The sequence below is a fragment of the Hyperolius riggenbachi genome, chromosome 10 (genome assembly GCF_040937935.1).
Source record: "Hyperolius riggenbachi isolate aHypRig1 chromosome 10, aHypRig1.pri, whole genome shotgun sequence".
Taxonomy (NCBI): Eukaryota; Metazoa; Chordata; class Amphibia; order Anura; family Hyperoliidae; genus Hyperolius; species Hyperolius riggenbachi.
This window is the reverse complement of record NC_090655.1, coordinates 127,775,372-127,796,739: the sequence shown is the minus strand read 5'-3', so window position 1 is coordinate 127,796,739 and position 21,368 is coordinate 127,775,372. Positions and strand designations below refer to the sequence as shown.

The 21,368-nt window shown below is 47.1% G+C and overlaps 1 long non-coding RNA gene across 1 annotated transcript in view; it reads left to right on the top strand.

Annotated features, from left to right (window-relative positions):
- Positions 1 to 15,229, top strand: part of LOC137534629 (uncharacterized) — a 39,060-nt gene extending 23,831 nt beyond the window's left edge. Inside the window, exons 2-3 of the long non-coding RNA XR_011024377.1 lie at positions 13,112 to 13,170; positions 14,996 to 15,229. This is a non-coding gene — a long non-coding RNA (uncharacterized lncRNA). The remainder of the gene's footprint in view (positions 1 to 13,111; positions 13,171 to 14,995) is intronic.
- Positions 15,230 to 21,368: the final 6,139 nt, after the last annotated feature.

Sequence of the window (21,368 nt, the reverse complement as noted above, 5' to 3'; positions counted from 1 at the left end):
GGAATTCTGGTATCTCAGCTGTGTGGTGGTATGGTCCAGAGATTGGAAGTCTGACCGCTCTGCTGTGTGATGGTATGGTCCAGTGATAGGAGTTCTGACCCCTCTGCTGTGTGGTTGTATGGTCCAGAGATGAGGTTTGACCTCTCTGCTGTGTGGTGGTATGGCCAGAGAATGGAGTTCTGACCCCTCTGCTGTGTGATGGTATGGTCCAGTGATGGGAGGTCTGAGTCCTCTGCTGTATGGTGGTATGGTTCAAAGATGGGAGGTTTGACCATTTTTCTGTGTGCTGGTATGGTTCATAGATGGAAGGTCTGACCCCTCTGCTGTGGTGGTATGGCCCAGAGATGGGGGGTTTGACCCTTCCTTTGTGTGGTTGTATGGCATCCAGAGATTGGAGCTTTCACCGCTCTGTTGTGCAGTGGAGTAGTCCAGAGATGGGAGGCTTTGCCCCTCTGCTGTGTGGTGGTATGGCCCAGAGATAAGAGGTCTGACCCTAGGCTGTGTGGTGGTATAGTGCAGGGATGGGAGGTCTGACCCTCTGCTGTGTGGTGGTCCAGGAAAATTAGGTCTCACTCTGCTGCTGTGTGGTGGTATGGTCAAGAGATGGAAGGACTGGACCTTCTGCTGTGTGATGGTATGGTCAAGAGATGGGAGGTCTGACCCATCTGCTGTGTGTTGATATGGTCGAGAGATGGGAGGTCTGACTTCTCTGCTGTGTAGTGGTATGGTCCAGAGATGGGAAGTCTGACCCCACTGCTGTGTGGTGGTATAGTCCAGGAATGGAAGGTCTCTCCCCTCTGCTGTGTAGTGGTATGGTCCAGAGGTGGGAGGTCTGACCAATTTTCCGTGTGCTGGTATGGTTCATAGATGGGAGGTCTGACCCCTTTGCTGTGTGGTGGTATGGTCCAGAGATGGGAGGTTGGACCCTTCCTCTGTGTGGTTGTATGGTGTCCAGAGATGGGAGGTCTTAACGCTCTACTATGCAGTGGCAATGGCCAGAGATGGAAGGTCTGACCCCCCCCCCCCTGTGTAATGGTCTCATCCAGTGATGGGAGGTCTGAACCCTTTGCTGTGTATGACCTAGAGAAGGAAGGTCTGACCCCTCTACTGCGTGGTATTATGGTCCAAAGATGTAAGGTCTGATCCCTCTGCTGTGTGATGGTATGGTCCAGTAATGGGAGGCCTGACCTTACTGTGGTGTGGTGTTATCGTCCAAAGATGTGAGGTCTGTTCCCTCTGCTGTGTACAGGAGTAATGTCCAGAGATAGGAGGTCTGACCCCTCTTCTGTGTGATGGTATGGTCCAGACATTAAGTTTGACCTCTCTGCTGTGTGGTGGTATGGCCAGAGAATGGAGTTCTGACCCCTCTGCTGTGTAATGGTATGGTCCAGTGATGGGAGGTCTGAACCCTCTGCTGTATGGTGGTATGGTTCAAAGATGGGAGGTTTGACCATGATTTGGTATAGGCCATAGATGGGAGGTCTGACCCTCCCCCCCCCCTCTGTGTAATGGTCTAATCCAATGATGGGAGGTCTGAACCCTTTGCTGTGTATGACCTAGAGAAGGAAGGTCTGACCCCTCTACTGCGTGGTATTATGGTCCAAAGATGTAAGGTCTGATCCCTCTGCTGTGTGATGGTATGGTCCAGTGATGGGAGGCCTGACCCTACTGTGGTGTGGTGTTATCGTCCAAAGATGTGAGGTCTTTTCCCTCTGCTGTGTACAGGAGTAATGTCCAGAGATAGGAGGTCTGACCCCTCTTCTGTGTGATGGTATGGTCCAGACATGAGGTTTGACCTCTCTGCTGTGTGGTGGTATGGCCAGAGAATGGAGTTCTGACCCCTCTGCTGTGTAATGGTATGGTCCAGTGATGGGAGGTCTGAACCCTCTGCTGTATGGTGGTATGGTTCAAAGATGGAAGGTCTGATCCCTCTGCTGTCTGGAAATACGGTCCAGAGATAGGAGGTCTGACTGTTTGCTCTTTGCTGGTATGGTCCAGAAATTGTAATTCTGGTATCTCAGCTGTGTGGTGGTATGGTCCAGAGATGGGAAGTCTTGTGCGATTGGTAAGATGCACTGTCTGTCCCAGGAGAGGACGTCAGGATGTGTGCTCCTAATCCATTGATAGAGTTGATGCAATGAATGTGTTTGCATGTCTGCACTATGCATGTTACAGGGCCAGAGTTAGGACACCTATGTTTACCTGGGTACTTCTGCGCAGTATAGGCGACTAAGCATAAGAATGCATTCTTCTGTGAACTAAGACCCCGGCTTTTAACTTAGCTGTAGGGATAACAGTTGTGCCTGGATGAGTGAATCTGTGAATGCATTTGTTTGAACATTTGCATGCGAGAGTGCGAAGGGTTAATAGATTTTTGCTGTTTTCTAGCCACACCCACTTCAGCACCTCCCTTTCCTTAATAACTTATTTAATGTCCTAACTAAAGGCGATGTGCCTGGATATATGTATTATTTTTTTCTTGTTACTGACCCCTGTGGCTAGGGTCTAATTCAGTGCACTCCCTCCTTCCCCTGTATGTGTTTGTCAGCATGCACACAGCTTATGCTGGTGTATGTGCATGGTGCACATGGATACATACGTTAGCTCCCTTGTGCGATTGGTAAGATGCACTTTCTGTCCCAGGAGAGGACGTCAGGATGTGTGCTCCTAATCCATTGATAGGTTTGATGCAATGAATGTGTTTGCATGTCTGCACTATGCATGTTACAGGGCCAGAGTTAGGACACCTATGTTTACCTGGGTACTTCTGCGCAGTATAGGTGACTAAGCATAAGAATGCATTCTTCTGTGAACTAAGACCCCGGCTTTTAACTTAGCTGTAGGGATAACAGTTGTGCCTGGATGAGTGAATCTGTGAATGCATTTGTTTGAACTTTTGCATGCGAGAGTGCGAAGGGTTAATAGACCTTTGCTGTGTATGACCTACAGAAGGAAGGTCTGACCCCTTTACTGCGTGGTATTATGGTCCAAATATGTAAGGTCTGATCCCTCTGCTGTATGACGGTATGGTCCAGTGTTGGGAGGCCTGACCCTACGGTGGTGTGGTGGTATCGTCCAAAGATGTGAGGTCTGTTCCCTCTACTGTGTACAGGAGTAATGTCCAGAGATAGGAGGTCTGACCCCTCTGCTGTGTGATGGTATGGTCCAGTGATGGGAGGCCTGACCCTACGGTGGTGTGGTGGTATCGTCCAAAGATGTGAGGTCTGTTCCCTTTGCTGTGTACAGGAGTAATGTCCAGGGATAGGAGGTCTGACCCCTCTGCTGTGTGATGGCATGGTCCAGTGATAGAAGGTCTTACCCTTTTGCTGTGTGGTGGTATTGTTCAAAGATGGGAGGTGTGACCATGATTTGGTATAGGCCATAGATAGGAGGTCTGACCCTTCTGCTGTGTGGTGGTATGGTCCAGAGATGGGAGGTCTGATCCCTCTACTGTCTGGAAATACGGTCCAGAGATGGTAGGTCTGACTGTCTGCTCTTTGCTGGTATGGGCCAGCAGAAAACCACACACATTCACAGGTGAGGTAATTAGTGTCTCAGTAGAGTTTATTAACTGCCTCTGTGGATTTCCACAAAACATGCTCTGTTGGTGGGCCTTGAGGACAGGGTTGGGGAACACTGGTCTAGAGAAGGGAGGTATTTAAATATAGGTCTGACCAAAGACGGCAGGGGTGACCATGTGTTGTTATGGTCCAGAGATGGGAGGTCTGACTCCTCTGCTGTCTGGGAAAATGGTCCAGAGATGGGAGGTCTGATCCTTTGCTCTTTGCTGGTATGGTCCAGAAATTGGAATTCTGGCCCCTCAGCTGTGTGGTGGTATGGTCCAGAGATGGGAGGTCTGCCCCATCTGCAGTGTGCTGGTATGGTTCATAGATGGGAGGTCTGACACCTCTGCTGTGTAATGGTATGGTCTAGAGAAGGGAAGTATTACTCCTCTGCTCTGTGGTGGTATGGTCCAGAGATAGGAGGTCTGTCTCCACTGCTGTGTAATGGTATGGTCCAGTGATGGGAAGTCTGACCCCTCTGCTCTGTAGTGTAATAATGTCCACAGATGGGGGTCTTGCCCCTCTGCTGTGTAATGGTATGGCCCAGTGATGGGAGGTCTTACCCCTCTGCTGTGTGGTAGTTTGCGCCAAAGATGGGATGTTTGACCATTTTGCTGTGTGGTAGTATGGTCCAGTAATAGAAGTCTTACTCCTCTGCTATGTGGTGCTATGGTCCAAGGATAGGTCTGACCAAAGACTGCATGGGTGACCATGTGTTGGTATCGTCCATAGAAGGAAGATCTGACCCTTCTGCTGGGTGGTGATATGGTCCAAAGATGGGTGGTCTGACCCCTCTGCTGTCTGGTAATATGTTCCAGATATGGGAGGTCTGACCCTCAACTGTGTGGTGGTATGGTCCAGAGATGGGAAATCTCACCCCTCTGCTGTGTGATGGAATGTTCCAGTGACCAGAGGTCTGATCCCTCTGCTGTGTGGTAGTATGGTGCAGAGATGGGAGGTTTGACCCCTCTGTGTGGTGGTATGTTCAGATATTGGAATTCTGACCCTTCTGCTGTGTGATGGTATTGTCCAGTGATGGGAGGTCTCAACCCTCTGCTGTGTGGTGGTATGGTCCAGAGATGGGAGGTCTGACCCCTCGGCAGTATGGTGGTATAGTGCAGAGATGGGAGTTCTGCCCCGCTGCTGTGTGGTGGTATGGTCCAGGAATGGGAAGTCTCACCCCTCTGCTGTGTAGTGGTATGGTCCAGAGATAGAAGCCCTTGCCCCTCTGCTGTGTGATGGTATGGTCCAAAGATGGGAGGTACGACCCCTCTGCTGTGTGGTGGTATTGTGTCCAGAGATGGAAGATCTTACCCCTCTGTTATGTTATGGTCCAGAGAAGGGAGGTCTGACCCCTCCACTGTTTGATAATATGAAAGATCTTACCCCTCTGCTTTGAGGTGGTATGTCCAGAGAAGGGAGGTCAGACCCCTTTGGGGTGGGATTGTATTGTGCAATGATGGGAGGTCTTACCCCTCTGCTGTGTGCTGGTATGATCTAAAGAAAGGAGGTTAGACCGTTTTGCTGTGTGGTTGTATAGTTTATAGATGGGAGGTCTGACCCCTCTGCTGTGTAATGGCATGGTCTAGAGAAGGGAGGTATTTAAATATAGGTCTGACCAAAGACGGCAGGGGTGACCATGTGTTGGTATGGTCCAGAGATGGGAGGTCTGACTCCTCTGCTGTCTGGGAATATGGTCCAGAGATGGGAGGTCTGATCCTTTGCTCTTTGCTGGTATGGTCCAGAAATTGGAATTCTGGCCCCTCAGCTGTGTGATGGTATTGTCCAGTGATGGGAGGTCTCACCCCTCTGCTGTGTGGTGGTATGGTTCAAAGATGAGATGTTTTACCACTTTGCTGTGTGGTGGTATGGTCCAGAGATGGGCGGTCTGACCCTTCCTCTGTGTTGTTGTATAGTGTCCGGAGTTGGGAATTCTTACCACTCTGCTGTGCAGTGGTATTAGCAGAGGGATTAGACCTCCTATCTCTGGACGTGTGGTGGTATGGTGCAGAGATGGGAGGTCTGCCCCTCGGCTGTGTGGTGGTATAGTCCAGAGACAGGAGGTCTGACCCTTCTGCTGTGTGGTGGTATAGTCCAGAGATGGAAGGTCTGGCCCCTCTGCTGTGTGATGGTATGGTCCAGTGATGGGAGGTCTGAACCCTTTGCTGTGTGTAGGTATGACCTAGAGAAGGATGGTCTGACCCCTCTACTGTGTGGTATTATGGTCCAAAGATGTAAGGTCTGACCCCTCGGCAGTGTGGTGGTATGGTCCAGAGATGTGTGGTGGTATGGTCCAGAGATGTGTGGTCTGATCCCTCTGCTGTGTAGAGGAATAATGTCCAGAGATAGGAGGTCTGATGTCTCTGCTGTGTGATGGTATGGTCCCATGATGGGAGCTCTTACTCCTAGCTGTGTGGTGGTATGCCCAGAGATGGGAGGTTGGATCCTTTTGGGGTGTGATGGTAGGGTCCACTGATGGAAGGTCTTACCCCTCCGCTGTGTGCTGGTATGGTCCAAAGATGGGAGGTTTCACCATTTTGCTGTGTGATGCTATGGTCCAAAGATGCGAGGTCTGACCCATCTGCAGTGTGCTGAGATGGTTCATAGATGGGAGGTCTGACCCCTCCGCTGTGTAATGGTATGGTCTAGAGAAGGTAGGTATTACTCCTCTGCTCTGTGGTGGTATGGTCCAGAGATGGGAGGTCTGACCCCTCTTTGTGTAGAAGTATGGTCCATAGATGGGAAATCTGACCCCTCTGCTTTTTGGTGGTATGGTACAGGAATGAGAGGTCTCCCCCCCCTCTGCTGTGTGGTGGTATGGTCCAGAGATGAAATGTCTGACCCCTCTTTGTGTTGTAGTATGGTCCAGAGATGAAAGGTCTGACCCATCTGCTGTGTCTTGTGGTATGGTCCAGAGATGGGAAGTCTGACCCCTCTGCTGCATGATGCTATGGTCCAGTGATGGGAGGTCTTACCCCTCTGCTGTCTGGTGGTATGCTCCAAAGATGAGAGGTCTGACCAAATATGGGAGGAGTGGCCATGTGTTGGTAAGGTCCATAGATGGGCGGTCTGCCCCTTCTACTGTGTGATGGTATAGTCCAGAGATGGGAGTTCTGACCCCTCTGCTGTGTGGGTGTATGGTGCAGAGATAAGAGGATTGACCCCTCTTTTGTGTGGTGGTATGTCCAGAGATTGGAGTTCTGACCCCTCTGCTGTGTGATGGTATGGTCCAGTGATGGGGAGTCTGACCCCTCTGCTGTGTGGTGGTATGGTGCAGAGATGGGAGGTCTGACCCCGCTGCAATGGGGTGGCTTGGGCCAGGAATGGGAGGTTTCACCCCACTGCTTTGTGGTTGTATGGTCCAGAGATGGAAGGCCTTGCCCCTCTGCTGTGTGATGGTATGGTCCAAAGATGAGAGGTCTGACCCCTCTGCTGTGTGGTGGTATAGTGTCCGAGATGGGAGATCTGAATTATCTGCTGTGTGGTGGTATGGTGTCCAGAGATTGGAGATCTTACCCCTCTGTTGTGTGGTGGTATGGTGTCCAGAGATGGGAGATCTTACCCATTTGTTGTTTGGTGCTATGGTCCGGAGATGGGAGGTTTGACCCCTCTGCTCTGGAGTGGAATAATGTCCAGAGTTGGATGGTCTTACCCCTCTGCTGTGTGATGCTATGGTCCAGTGATGGGAGGTCTTACCCCTCTGCTGTGTGGTAATATGCTTCAAAGATGAGTGGTCTGACCAAAGATGGGAGGAGTGACCATGTGTTGGTAAGGTCCATAGATGGGATGTCTGGACCATATCACCACACAGCAGAAGGATCAGAGATGGGAGGTCTGACCCTTCTGCTTTCTGGTAATATGGTCTAGAGATATGGTCTGTTCGTAAATGGAAATTCTGGCCCCTAAGCTGTGTGATGGTATGGTCCAGAGGTGGGAGGTCTGACCCCTCAGCTGTATGGTAATATAGTGCAGAGATGGGAGGTCTGACCCTGCTGCTGTGTGGTGGCATGGTCCAGGAATGGAAGGTCTCACCCCTCTGCTGTGTGATGGTATGGTCCATAGATAAGAGGTCTGACCCCTCAGCTGTGTGGTGGTATAGTGTCCAGAGATGGGAGATCTTACCCCTGTTGTTTTTTGGTATGGACAAGAGAAGGGAGGTCTGACCCCTCCGCTGGTTGATGGTATGGTCCAGAGTTGGGAGGTCTGATCCCTCTGCTGTGTTATGGTAGGATCCAGTGATGGGAGGTGTGACACCTCAGCTGCGTGGTGGTATGGTCCAGAGATGTGAGGTCTGAATCCCATGCTGTGTGATGGTATGGTCCTACGTGATGGGAGGTCTTACTCCTTTGCGGTGTGGTGGTATGTCCAGAGATTGGAGGTTTGACTCCTTTGGGGTGTGGCGGTATGGCCCAGAGATGCAAGGTCTGACCCCTCTGCTGTGGGGTGATATCGTCCAGTGATGGGAGTTCTTACCTCTTTGCTGTGTGTTGGTTTGGTCCAAAGATGGGCGGTCTGGCCATTTTGCTGTGTTTTGGTATGGTCCAGAGATGGGAGGTGTGATCCTCTGCTCTTTGATGGTATGGTTCAGAAATGGGAATGTTGGCCCCTCAGCAGTATGGTGGTTGTATGGTGTCTTACTCTTGTGCTGTGTGGTTGTATGGTAGAGAGAAGAGGCCTGCCCCCTTCGCTGTGCACCCAGAGATGGGAGGTCTGACCCCTCTGCTATGTGGTGATATGCTCCAGAGGTGGAAGATCTGACCCTTCTGCTGTGTGGTGGTATGGTGCGGAGATGGGAGGTCTGACCCCTCTGCTGTGTGGTTCAGAGATGGGAGGTCTGACCCTCTGCTGTGTGATGGTATGCTCCAGAGGTGTGAGGTCTGACCCTTCTGCTGTGTGGTGGTATGGTCCATGGATGGGAGGTCTGACCCCTCTGCTGTGTGGTTCAGAGATGGGAGGGCTGAGCCCTCTGTTGTGTGGTGGTATGGTCCAGAAATGGGAGGCTTGACTCCTCTGCTGTGTGGTGATCTGGTCCAGAGATGGAAGGTCTGACTCCTCAACTGTGCATTGGTATGGTGTCCATGAATGGTAGGTCTGACTCCTCTGCTGTGTGGTGGTATGGTCCAGAGAAGGAAGGTCTGACCCCTTTGCTGTGTGGTGGTATTTTCCTGAGATGGGGGCTATATCGGGGGCTCTTACACTTGGTTACCTATACTTGGGGCATCTATTCTTGACTACCTATACTAGGGGAACTAATACATGGCTTATTATATTAGAGCTTCTATATTTGGCTGCCTATAATGGGGTCAACTATTCTTGGCTACCTATACCAGAGGCACCTATACTTGGCTACCTCTACTGAGGGCACCTAAACCTGACCTCCTATATTGAGAGCACCTATACCTGGCTTCCTATACTGTAGGAACCTAAACCTGGTTACCTATATTGGGGGCATTAACCTCCCTGGTAGTAATCCTGAGCTATGCTCAGGCTAGCCGCCGGGAGCTCTATGCAGAGTATTGCACGCAGTGGGAGCTTTTACTCCCCTCCTGAGGGATCCAGACGTCGGTAGCTGTTTTCCTTCGTGTCCTCAGAAGCTCTGAATCTCTGGTGAGATTGTTGCCGTTGATCTCATCAAAATGTTACAGCACCACTGTAGGCTTACTGCACCTGCGCAGGCCTGGCCACGCGTCTTCTTCTATGCATTCTTGTCTGCAATAGCGACCTGAGCAGGTGCAGGACGCTATAGCAGGCAGTAACACGTAGAGGGCTATACGTGGCCAGGCCTGTCGGCAAAGTGAAAGTAGCTGTCGGCGGGAGATAGAGATGGCCAGAACGGTTCGCCCCCGAACTTATTTGTGAAAACTTCAGTGGTTCGCATTCGAGGTGAACCCCAAACTTTATGCGAGTTCGACCCGCCCCCTATACTACATCATTAGGGTCAACTTTGACCCTTTACATCACAGTCAGCAGACACAGGGTAGCCAATCAGGCTACACTCCCTCCCGATGCCCCCTCCCCCTTATAAAACACAGGCAGCGTCAACCATTTCACTCACTTGTGTGGCTGCAGTAATTAGAGAAGGGAAAACCTGGCTGCTGACATAGGGAAAGCTTAGTTAGGCTTTTGTGTTAGGCTTGTTAGGTTGCTCCTTCTTGCTGATCTTATTGCTAAAAAGCACTCCTCATCCTCAACAGCTCTTTTGAGAGCTAATGTTGTTCTTGTGATCTATTTTTTTTTTTTGTGTGTGTGTGTCCCACAGACACTTGTGTTGCATATACAGCCCTGTCAGTCAGTCACAGCTGCTGGTGGGACCTTGGCCCCTTGGTAATTCCTACTGTGCCACTGCCAGGCCCAGCACATTCAGTGACTACCTGTGTGTGTGACAGTTGCACATTTGTAATACCAATCACTCCATACCCACCTGTTCAGTGCACCTACCTCCCTACGTGACCGCAAGCAGTGTTATATACCAGTCACTGCACTTGTTTACGGTACCTGTGTGTGTGTGACAGCTGCACATTGTATTGATACAAGTCACTGCATACCTGTTCACTGCACCTGTGTGACTGCACATTGTATAAGTCAAGTCAGAGCATACCTTTCACTTCATCCCCCTCAATATGGACAAAAGAGGCAGAGGCAGGCCACCCGGCAGGGCTGTTCGAGGTTGTGCAGCCCTGGACCAAAGTACAATGTTCAGAAGGCGCGTGCCATCAACCCTCAAGTTTGTCAGGACGTAGTTGACTATTTAACACAGAACACCTCAGCTTCCGCACGGAAGCGTGACACAGCTTCCTCCTCCTGCTCTGATTCTGGCACCCCACTTTACACTCAGTCGGCATTTTAAAAACATTATACATACTTGAGGCTTCCTCCAGCCCCCTCCAGGTTGATTGGTCCCACGCTGTCCTCCAGCGCCATCTCCTTAATTCGCTGCTGAGATTCATGCGTTCTGGGGTGTACTCTGTATATGCAGTATGCCCTGGTTCGGAGGACTTTCTGGAGTGAATTGCAGAGGATCCCGATGGCGACGGAACGATCAACCAGGAGTGAGCTGGAGGAAGCCCCAGGTATGTCTCATTTTTTTAACCACTTGAGAACCGCAGTGTTAAACTCCCCTAAAGCCCACGCTATTTTTTACTTAACTGGCCACTGCAGCTTTAAGGCCAAGCTGCAGGGCTGCACAACACAGCACACAAGTAATTCCCCCCTTTTCCCCCACCAACTGAGCTCTCTGTTGGTGGGGTCTGATCGCTCCACTGTTTATTTTTTTTATACATTTTTTTTTTTTTATAAATGTGGCTTTTTTTTAAATTTATGTTCTCCTGCTTACTCTCTCCGCCAGCCAATCAGGGTGATCAGCTGTCATAGGCTTCAGCCTATGACAGCCAATCACTGCCCAGCCTATGGAGGGGACAGCACTGCTGCCGATTGCAGCGCTGTACATGTAAATGGACGGTGATTACACCATCTAACAGTCTTCCGAGCGGCGATGACTGAAGGGGGGGGGGCAGAGCTCTGCCCCCCCCCCCCCCCAATCAGGAGATGCGTGCACAGCCTGCGTGCAATCTCCTGCAGTAGACGGCTCCAGGACCTGATGCCAATCGGCGTTAGGTGGTCCTGGGGCTGCCGCGGTGGCCACGCCCATTGGCGTGGAGCAGTCGTACGGTAGTTCCCCCATCTCAGGTACACTGTAGCCACCCTGGCATTCAATTTCCCCAGGATTTCCATGCAAAAAGATCCACTGCTCAGGGTTTCCCTAGGGTGGCTGGATGCTTGTTCTGCATGCTGGGGTAGCACAGATCGCTACCCACAGCGTGCAGACAGGCATCCAACCATCCTGGGCAATCCCTCTGATGAGGAAGAAAATGCAGCCAGCGGGGCAGAGAAACAGGAAATCTCCCTGTCTGCATGGATGAGCTCAGCTCGTCATTAATGTTTTTTGCAAGTTTTTGCTGGACGAGCTCAGCTCATCCATACTGCCAGGGTGGTTAAGAGGCCAGAGCCTTTAAGCCCCGACAGGCTTAAATGATGCCACTTTTTTCATAATATAAATAAAGCATTTGGTGATTTCCTTCATATGTATGCATCTCTATTGTCAGGAAATGCTTGCATGTGTTGCTCATTTCAGTGAGGTAGGTTTCTACCTCACCCAACAGTTTTGGATGAACTACATAGTCGTTTATTTAACTGATAGTTAAATTGATGTATAAAGTATATATTAAAGTGATACTTTAATATATACTTTATACACCAACTAATCCTCAAACTGGTTTCCAAGAATAAATCCTAAAAAAAAATAAAAAAAAAAATATTTAGCCACGCCCCTCAAAGAAGGTGTTGCATAACTGCTAAAATCACAGGATAGAAGTATTTTCCTGGTAATTAGGCACTTTTTTTTTATTTCTTCAAGCAGGAATTACCTCTAATATAGCAGTGCTAGAGACCGTTAAAATTTGAAAGGACCACCTATTAGGCTCAGGTACTCATGGTACTGTGTAGGCCTTCGCCTTACATCCTGTATTTATAGACCTGCATTCTTAACCCTTATAGTGAAAAAAAAAATGAGATCTCTGTCTAGTTCTAAGGACGTTTGGGACAGCACATATCTGTGATTATATCATTAAGGCTTCTTTCCCACTAAGACGTTGCGTTAGATGCCACGTTAAGGTTGCATAACATACCCCTAACGCAACGCATAGTGGGGTTGAAGCTGGACGTTACATTAACGCGGCTCTTCATGCGTACTCTTGGACGCATGCAGCATCACGTGTTCCTGCCAGCCAATCGCCGCAGAAAGCGGCCGCTCCAGGAAGTAAACACTGCATGTCATGAGTGCAGTGAATATTAATTAGCCATGTGGCTGGCCGCGGAGGAGGAGGGGAGACCTCCTCCTCCAACATCACTGAGCATGTGCAAACAGTCTAACGCACAGCATGCAGCATTTTTTTTTAATGCTGCGTTACAATGTAACGCAACGTGGGCACTGTGAACAGCCCCTTGATTTTTCATTGCTGTGCGGTGGGCTGCGTTACAGGCTGCACTAACGTGCGCCTGTAACGTTTTACTGTGAAAGCAGCCTAACATTTGTATAGCACTTTTCTCCTGTCAGACTTAAAGTTCTTGAGATGTGCAGCCGCTAAGGGCATGTTGTGTGGTTTACCCTGGAGTGGTAGGGGGTAAACTTGACTTATTTTTAAATAGGTACTGGCTATTAGGGATGTGTGAGAAGTGAAACTGTAACAGCAAGTGTTTTAGAAGGGGTCATGTGAAGTGTCGAGAGGTTGGTACATAACGTGGAGTACCACAGGAAGAGGCAGTCACACAGGTAAATTTAACCCTCTCTACAGCCTCCTCCTCAAACATAAGCGAGCCCTTTACCAAGGTTCAAATCCCAGCTCAAGCCAGTATGTAAAACAGTAAGGTGTCTTTGGGCAAGGCTCCCTAATGATCCTGGTCACCCGGTGAGCATGCCTTTAGTAGCTGTAGCCTTGATTCCACCAGGAGAAAAGTGAGATATAATATTCTGTGTCTCATCTTCTCCATAGCCTGTGAAGAAGGAAGAATCGGGAGGATGGAACGCAGCAGCAAGAGGCCGTCATTACAGGTACAGTAACCCTTTCTGCCACAGAACCCACCTCGAACACGTATAGTTTCCCTTTTTGCAAACTGTGCTCGCTTATCCCTACTGGTACGGCCATGATTCAAACTGTTGTTTCAAAATGTTAAAAGTGACAAATTTAAACAATACTCTATCCAGCTCATCATGCCACATGTCAGTTATGGTACCCTTTAAAGAGACACTGAAGCGAAAAAAAAATTATGATATTATGATTTGTATGTGTAGTACAGCTAAGAAATGAAACAATTAGACTGATGTATCTGATCTTAATGTTTTCAGTACAGGAAGAGTTAAGAAACTCCAGTTGTTATTTCTATGCAAACAAGCCATTAACTCTCCGACTAAGTCTTAGTTCACTTACAGTTGAGATAATAAAAGTCAGATAACAGCCCTCTCCACGACTGTTTACTTTTCTCTGCTAGAGGAGAGGTCATTACTTCACAGACTGCTCTGAAAGACTCATTTTGAATGCAGAGTGTTGTGTAATCTGCACATATTATAGAATGATGCAATGTTAGAAAAAACACTACATACCTGAAAATAAAAGTATGAGAATATTTTCTTTGCTGCTAATCTTCTAGTAATTATTCATAGTACACAACCAATTCACTATATCATATATTTTTTTTTGCTTCAGTGTCTCTTTAAAATTAAACAAAAATTACACTTAGATGGGCCTTGAAGAAATATTCATTGGATTGTTTAATGTCTTCCTTTCATGCAAAACACCAGCATTTTTTAGCAGCATTTTGTCTGTAAAAGTAATGAACTACCGGTAATTACATTTTAGTACAAGGGCGTAAGATGTAATTGCAGTTGTACAGTTTATATTTTAATGTGTCCATGCACTTGTGCTCTTGGATCAGTCACCACTATTGCTCTCCGTTGTCCTGTATGGCTGGGAAACCCTCCAGACCTGAACAGGCATATTTTCTACACATTTCTCAGAGAACACTCAAGGCATATTTCCTATTAAACAATTCTTTGTGATGTACAATAGCATCATCCATTCTATGCAGCGCAAGTCACCATCGACAAGGGAAAAATTATACCTGTGTATCATAAAAACTAAAAATATTTTTTCCAGGTGCCCTTACTGCGTCAGTTTCCGTATCCATGTAATGGGGAAAGTAGTTATAAGTTGGTAAAGGTGTCTCAAAAGCCCTTTGGCAGCTGACTTTCCACATCAAAGTTAAAAATTAAATTTCATTAGTAGTTGCAGGTGTCTGCTACACTCAAGACACAACGTTGTCCCCTGATCAACTCCGGTCTCATGTCCATACCCAATACAACTGTGGCAAAAGAAAGAAATGTAGTTCACAAAAGGAATAAGTATTAGAAAGAAGACAGACTGACCCCCCCAAAAAACGAATATACTAGTTTTCTATGAGGCAAGTGTATTTTATTACTAAAGACTGATAGCTACAGAGTTTGCAATAACAGCCTTAGGGCTCGTTCAAACCTAACGTATTTTAAAACCGCTTAGCCCATGTTATCCTATGGCAGTGTTCTCACTGCCGCGATCGCGGGCAGTTTGCGATAATTACAGCTGCGTTACCTGTAGAGTTTCTGGAGTGATTGCGATTAGCATGTATAGAACCGCTAATCGTGATTGCTCCCAAAACGCTACTTTGTTTAGTGATTTTTCTGCGTTTACCAGGAGTGATTTTTCTGCGATTATCGCTAGTGTTTTGCAATTTCAAGTGTGATCGGGGCCTAAAGGTGACCAAAAACAATCGTAAAGAAAAATTAGATATTTTGCAAAAAGACAACAATCATTACTAATGTCCTAAAAAATATATAATTACAGGTAGTCCCCGGATTACAGACGCCCGACTTACAAACGACCCGCCAATACGAACGGCCGGATGCTGTCGCGATGATGTAATTTCCGTGGGGGAAGTTTGAAGAAGCGGTTGCAAACGTCCCGACTTAAGAACGGATTCAAGTTAAGAACATATCTACAGTCCCTATCTCGATCTTTAACCGGCGACTACCTGTACTTAAAAGGGCATTCTAAATACTAATAAATACCTGGTAATGACTTTGGCTCCTAAATATTTCATATTCATGATATAAAACTACCCCACCTCTGCACCAATAAGTTGACGCTCTTAATAGCGGACTTACAATGCAGTATGAAAACAATGTAGTAATCGTCTCAGGTGCAGATTTTTCTCCCTTTGTGTAAACAGTAGTTACCACTGCTTAAGAGCTTTTTCTTCATATAGCTGATGTATGTTTTATCTATTATTTTTAAAATCTGACCAGTGAATAATTTCTAAATGTTTTTATTTTTTACATTCTCATAAGCTCTCTGCAAAACATTTATTTTGACACTTATTGCCATTATAACCTTGTCCAGATCTATTTTACAGTAAATGTCTTTATAGTAAACTCCAAGGGACCTGGCCAAGTAGTTTGACCAATTCCGATATAGTATACCTTGTATATTTATACAGGTGTATGGTCGGGGCCTGGTGACAGTTTAGTAAACTATTATATAGTTGTATCTCGCTATACTATAACCAGAGATTGACTGTATAATCAGTAGATGATTAACGGATCACACCCACCTTGCATGGTTTGGTGCAAAAGTTGGACCTCTGAGGCCCCATTCACACTAAAGCGTTTTGCCGGCAATTTGGGCAAAATGCTCAAGCACTAGCGCTTATAAAATTGCTAGTGCAATGAAACCCTATGGGCCCGTTCTTACTTAGGCGATTTGCGTTAATCGCCAGCGATTAATGCAAATCGCTAAACGCAAACACGTAGCCTGCACCATTTTCAGACGATTGGGTTTAAGTGCTATATAAGCACTAAATGCGATCGCAGGGAAAAACGCTGCAGTGCCCAGTGAAAAATCACTCCTGCAAAACTCTGGCGACTGTTTTGCGCTCTAAAGCGTGAATGGTGCCTTATACAGGCAGCTGAAGGCTGAGAATTCACACCTGTAAGCTGCTCCAGGTCACTGACAGCCCAATTGCTAGTGCTCAGATGCAACTCCATGGAGGGGATGCCTGTCCAAGATGTGACATGAGAGTATTTTACTGCTGGGTGATGCCACCACGTGTCAAACAATAAGGGCTGAAGTGGTTAACATCACACATCTAGTGTTTTTTCATCTTATGCATCCGAGCAATTTTCACCTCCCATTCACTCGCCAATAACTTTATCACAATTAAATGATCTATATCTTGTTTTTCCTGCCACCAATCAGGCGTTCTTTGGGTGGTACATTTTGCTAAGAATTATTTTATTCTGACTGCATTTTAATGGGAATATTAAGGAAAAAAAATGAAAAAATTCATTGTCAGGTTTCAGCCATTAGAGCTTTAAAATAATATATGCTACCATGATTAAAACCCACATATTTTATTTGCCCATTTGTCCCAGTTATTACACCATTTAAATTATGTCCCTATCACAATGTATGGCGCCAATATTTTATTTGGAAATAAAGGTGCATTTTTTTCAGTTTTGCGTCCATCACTATTTACAAGCGTATCATTTAAAAAATAATAGTAACATATGCTCTTGACAGCCATATTAAAAAAGTTCCGACCCTTAGGTAACCATTTGTTTTAGTTATTGTAATTTTTTTTAAATTAAACATTTTGAGTATTTTCAGGTCTATGGGAGATAAACCATTAATTTTAAATGTAAAAGTGTGTCTATTCATTTAAAAAAAAAGTATGTAGCTGTAGTTTTACTATTTGGCCACAAGATGGCCTCAAGTCTTTTTTTGGCTTCCTGTAAGCTTACGGCCAGCATGCATTTTTGGATGTAGGAGCTATGCCCTAAGGCTGGTTTCGCAGTGGGACGTTACAGGCGCACGTTAGAGCAGCCTGTAACGCAGCCCACCGCACAGTAATGAAAAATCAATGGGGCTGTTCACAGTGCGGACGTTGCGTTACATTGTAACGCTGCGTCACAAGACAACGTACTGCATGCAGTACTTTGGACGCGGCTGAGCCGCGTTAGACTGCTTGCACATGCTCAGTAATGTGGGGGAGGAGCGGAGAGCGGCCAGGCACATGGCTAATTAATATTCACTGCACGTTATGACGTGCAGTGTTTACTTCCTGGAGCGGCCGCTCTGTGCGGCGATTGGCCGGCGGGACCACGTGATGCCGCATGCGCACAAGAGTGCGCATCACGGCATCACTGACGCCAGAGTGAGCTGCACAACGCGGCTCACTCTGACGTCCAGATCCAGCACCACCAGGCGTTCTGTTAGGGGGACGTTATGCGACCTTAACGCCCCCTCTAACGCAACGTCCTGGTGTGAAATTAGCCTAAAAGCTAAAGTAGTTGAGAAACGTTGCCATTCAGCTGCATGCAGTTGGAGCTGAATGGTGCCTGTAGCCAAGAAAGCAGTTTAGCCACCTGTGGAAAAGCAGGTCTAATGTCCTGGCCCTGAATTACACCCAGGTTGCAGACCCTGAATGATATGGCCAACCTGGACTAGATTTACTAAACATGTTTCTGCTATTGAGTGAGTAGCAATACGTTGCAGCCTTTACCAAGTCATAGTAAGAATTGATAAAAGCCCCTGCAACAGTTCTTTAGGGTGGCTGGTATTTAGCAGATATCACGTAAACAAAAAATTGCCTTGTAGCCTCCTTTTTAACTAACCGTTTTAGAACTCCCACGCTCCAACGCAGTTCAGGTTTGCACAATCACAAGATTCTCCAACCTCCGAGGTCACAATCTCTTAAATGTAACCTACACAGCATCTTGCACCACTCATCCTTCACTTTCCACCATCTTCAGATTAAAATGCATTAAAAACAAATGTTTTGTCTAAGTGTTCAAAGCCATGTCCAACTTTTCCCATTGTGGGAACTTACCCATGCTTCCTGTGTACAGTGGCAATGGTCAGAGAGAGGGATTCTCTTACATGGGGATCCTGTGTCCTGATAACCCCTCCCAGCTGCACACGCTAGGCTTCAAATGTCAAATTCAAAATGTAAAAAAAAAAAAGCACCAAAACAGCAGAACGAGAGCAACAACATCAGAAATCCCATCATGCTTTGCACAGCATCAGGGGAAAAAAGCCCGGGCAGTTTTCTTCTGTGCAGCTAAAAATGAGGCTTGGATAAGAGAAACAAAGTTCTGATGCTGTGAAACTGTTAAAGAAACACCAGGCCTTTTCAGTGCTGCTGAGTCGATTTTTAGTCCGGAGGTTCATTTTAAAAAGTATTAGAGGCAGAGGATTGAGGGTGACAGTCGGGCAACCTGCATTGTTTAAAAGGAAATAAATGACAGGGTCCATATTGTACTCCCCTCAGTTTTCCTTTAAAGTGTATCTGTAAGGGAGGAAAAAAAAGTGCCTTATGGGGTATTCCCTCTAGAGGCTTTCCCCATTGTCCTCCTCCTACCTGTGGCAGTGCTGGGACTCCACCAAAGCCACTTGTTAATGGCTCGTGTATGCACACTAGCATGGACCCACTTCGGCAGAAAAAGCTGAGCCCAGTTGGATCGGTACTAATGTCTGCGCAGTAGCATGGACCTGATTGGGCTCTGCTTCTTCTGCTGGAGTCAGAGCGGCCGTGCTTTGGTTGTCTCAACGCTGGATGGATTAATTGGAGGATGACTGGATAGCCTGTAGGGGGATCCAGAGTTTTCCCTCTCCCAAGGCAAGTATGCATTTTGGAAGACTGCACACACCTCACAGGTTGACTTTAAGGGCTCTTTCACACTAAGTTGCGTTTCATGCGACGTTAAGGTTGCATAACGTGCCCCTAACGCAACGCATGTTAGCATTGAAGTTGGACGTTGTATAGAGCCGCGTTATGCATCTCTTAATGTGTCCGTGATGTGTACTTTTTGACACATACTATCGAACGAAAACGGCGCATGCAGCAAATTAAAAAAAAACAGTACTGAGCATGTGCAAACATCCAAACGCAGCCACATAAGAGTAACGCACAGCACGCTGCACTTTCATTGAACATGCAGCGTTACACTCCAACGCAACGTGGGCACTGTGAACAGCCCATTGATTTTTTCATTGCTGTGAGTTGGGCTGCGTTACAGGCTGCTCTAACGTGCACCTGTAACGCCCCACTGTGAAAGCAGCCTAAAGGCCAACCAAAGCGAGAGGGATATGGAAATTGCAATATTTATTTCCTTTTAAACAATACCAGATGTCTGGCTGTCCTACTTATCCTCTGCCTCTAATACTTTGTCATAGCCCCTGAATAAGCATTTGCAGATCAGATGTTTGAAATTTTCAGTTCTGATAAGATTAGCTGCATGCTTGTTTCTGGTGTTACTCAGACACTACAGCAGCCAAATAGATCAGCAGAGCTGCAGGAAACAGGTATTGTTTTAATTAGAGGAAATGAATATGGCCACCATATCCCTCTTACTTCAGTTGCCCTTTAACCTTCTCTGTGGTAATCCCGAATAAGGCTCGGGACTGAAATCCGCAGCTGCGTTAATCCTGAGTGAATTATATGCAGGAACTGCTGAAGATCGCTCTGCAGTATGTTTTTCTTTTTTCATTTTTGGGGTCTAAAAGCTTGTTAAAAAATTGCACTGCTTTTAAACTCTAAATCTGGAAATAATAATAATGCCAGGGAGGTTTAAGGTCTGCAACATGGAATACAACGTTTAGGAGGCATCTCTCTACCTACATGTTAAACTAGGCTAATGCAAGGTGGTTTAATAATAGCAGATTGCACAAGAGAATAAAAAAAAAAAATGAAAAAGCCACCCTATTTAAAGAGACACTGAAGCGAGACTAAATCTCGCTTCAGCTCTCATATATAGCAGGGGCATGTGTGCCCCTGCTAAAACGTCGCTATCCCGCGGCTTATCGGGGGTCCCTTGACCCCCAACCCACCCCCCGCAAAAGTTGGTCGCAGACTTGGTCGCTAAATTTCTCTTCCTGGAGGCAAGGGCTAACGGCTGCAGCCCTGCCTCCCAGCGCGTCTATCAGACGTGCATCACCGCCTCTCCCCCGCCCCTCTCAGTGAAGGAAGACTGAGAGGGGCGGGGGAGAGGCGGAGATACGCGTCTGACAGACGCGCGTGGGGCAGGGCTGCGGCGGTTAGCCCTGCCCCAATGCGGAAACGCTCCCCCGCATTATGGAGGGGATTTGGGGGGACAGGGACCCCCGTTAAGCCGCGGGATAGCGGCGTTTTAGCAGGGGCACACATGCCCCTGCTAGCTATGAGGTCTGAAGCGAGATCTATTCTCGCTTCAGACTCTCTTTAACAATAGCCTTGTTTACACCGATTTCTGACCCTTCCCACAATTCCCCTCCCCCCTGTAGTTTTGTGTGGGTGTAACATGAGTAGGGGGTGCAGCATCATATCTGCAAGAGTAGTGCAGCGGAGGGGGGAAACAGTGTGATATCTCTAGGTATAATGCATACATGTGAAACATCTGTGGTGCAGTATCATATGTAGTAGTGTCACTAATGTGGGGGTGAAGGGTCATGTGTAGTATATTCTAGGGTAGTGTCATACATGTATTGTGTAAGTATATTATGGGGCGAATTGAAAAGTGGAGTTCTGTGGAGGTACACCATTATGTGATCGTGAAATATAGTCAGGTGAAAGAGAGGTCGTCATATGTCGAAGCTTAGATGCAGAAGTACCAAGGGCTTTTTGCAGTCTTGCTTTTAAAATTGAGTGCAGCAGAAATAAAGTTAGAAATAAAGAAGACATTGTTGTAGGTTTGCTTTAGGCCCAGATTTGAAACTGTGACCTTTCTGCAGCAAGGCAAGAATATGCTAGCCACTCTGCCCCCCAATTATTCAATGGCCTGTCCTTCTGCCCCCCACGCCTACACAGCTTCCCTGAAATGTGCAACCCCTGTAAAACAGGAGGAGAAATGAAGTTTCTTTTCTGCAAAATAACCTGGTAGCTATATTATATAAATAAAAATATATCAAAATAGTTTGTGAAAGGCTGTAGAAAAAGTAAACAGTGTATAAAATAATGTATTAGTAAAAGGGTGATTCTTGGTGGTTAACAGTAACCTCCAAGAGTCTAGAGAAATGAGAGAGACCAGGAGCCCAGTGGTGCAGTATTGTTTGTGTGTATAAACATTTCAACTATATCATACCATCTTATACCAAAGTGTGGTTGCAATAACTTGCAACCACCTTCAGAGCCAGCAGGCCATAACCATCCTCACTCTGTTTTCCAGGTCTGCTGTGCAGGTGC